Below are 2,021 nucleotides of genomic sequence, written 5' to 3' on the forward strand. Positions count from 1 at the left end.
ATATAAGTATTTATCAGGCAGTTTGACAGCAAGATAATTTAACACAAGGACGACAGGAGATCCTTTCTCTCTGACAAGGGTCTATGACATCCTCACGCATGGTCTTTCCACCAGGCTAACAGGACAGGCATGGAATTTCTCCTGGGAGGAAGTTCCTCATATACAGTCAGAAAGAGACTGTCCCCATACCCATCATACCACTGTTGTCCCAGTGAGCCATCCTGCCAGGCAGGTCAGTACTGCAGCATGCAGAGCACAGGGCTGGGTACAGATACAGAACCCCACCCCCCAATTCCCAGCCTGTACAGAACCTTCTGGCACTGGGTAAGCTAGTCAGCAGGGAAGCATTTCTTGTTGAGTTCGAGAATACATTCTTCATCCAATATGAGTGGTGTGTTCAGCAGCAGGGACTGACCATCTAGTTATGGGGAGCACTCAAAAGGAATGTGGCCTGTGTCTAGGGCCTCCCTGACCAGTAACATCCTGTGCCTGACAGTGAAGTTTCAGTTTTTGCTAACCCGTCTCCCCCTCTCTCCTCTTCCCACTACCCTCACTTAAATCCTTCAACCCGAGAACTCCTTCCCCATCTCATGTTAAGCCACCTGTTTTAGCCCCTCTGTTTCATTTGTCTTGGGTTTGAAGACCTAAGTTTCCCTATAACTTGTGTGAGACTTCCATTTTGGTGAAGACTCCCACCTCTGACTTCCCACCCCACCCTCTCCCAAGTATTTTCAAGGCCTAATCATTTGTTTGCATCGTGTGTGTGTGTGTGTGTGTGTGTGTGTGTGTGTGTATCATGTACGTGTATATATGCACACACATCACATACACACATACACACACACACACACACACACACACACACACACACATTCTTAAGGACTTACTTTTGACTAGACCCAGAGTTAGAAGTAGAAGCTCTCATTGAGGACAGTCGGACAGTCTACATCCCCTCAACAATCTGTTCCTGGTGTTTTCTTTGGCTTCCTTCATTCTCTTGGCCAAAAGTTTAGCACATTCTGCAGCCTCTTCCTTGTTTTTCTTAGTGTGTTGTTTCTTCAGAGCTATACATCAGTGTTTATGTTGCAGGACATGTAGAGTAACAAGATGCAACATTCTGGGTTCTTTGGTCCTGGCTTCTTACCTTTTATTGTTCAAGAAATTTGTGACAACATGTTGGTAGACATCATCTTCTTTAGAGAGATTGAAAAGCTTTTGGATTCTACTAGTTCTTTTGGGCTCCAACAATAGAGCTGCAGCAGTATCTGTCAATCCAGGAACACCCTTCTCTTCTTTTTTAAAAGTAATCAAGTTGAAAACACTCAGCGTTTCATCCACAATGCATCCCTGAACAGACTCACACTTCCTCTCTCCACTTCTCCTTGGTCAGTAAAAAGGATACCAGTTACTCAACACCAGGCAAACTCTGCCTTGGGTCCAGACACCTACTGCATGGGGAAACCTTGTTTGTTGTTCCCACCACTGATTGGGACCACACAATCCTTCCACTCTTCACTCACAGCATCAGCAGCTACTTCTATGGTATAAGCTTCTCATAGAAAGTACAAAGTTTGTGCTCATTGTCCACTTCAATGAGTGTCTGACAGCCAGTGGCTGAGAAAGAGACATTATTCAGCATCGTCTTTACTGTCTAGGAGGCACCAGGAATAAGAGCTGCCATCGCTATTCTAAGGTAAGCTGACATCCATTGATTCTGTCCCTCTTGAGAACACTGATTGATACAGATGCCTAGTGAAGTCAAGCATCCCCTGTGCGCTTTTTTATACATATGCCACTTTCTTAATAGGCCAGTTTACTTCTCTTACCCATTTTACATGTAGATGCTTTGCTTTCTTATTATTGTGTTTTTAAAGGCACTCTTGAACTCATAGTAACTGTGAGTGTCCTGACAACACTGTCATAGAATCAGGAGGGACTCATGTGGCCTTAGACATTTATATGCAGATTTATATACAGATACTAGTTGACAGTGCTGGGAGGCATTTTCTTCAGCAGTATAA

The 2,021-nt window shown here is 44.3% G+C and overlaps 1 pseudogene; it reads right to left on the reverse strand.

Annotated features, from left to right (window-relative positions):
- Nucleotides 1–883: 883 nt before the first annotated feature.
- LOC118580618 lies at nucleotides 884–1,639 on the reverse strand (annotated as a pseudogene).
- Between the last annotated feature and the right edge of the window lie 382 nt (nucleotides 1,640–2,021).

This window comes from Onychomys torridus, chromosome 3 (assembly GCF_903995425.1).
Source record: "Onychomys torridus chromosome 3, mOncTor1.1, whole genome shotgun sequence".
NCBI lineage: Eukaryota > Metazoa > Chordata > Mammalia > Rodentia > Cricetidae > Onychomys > Onychomys torridus.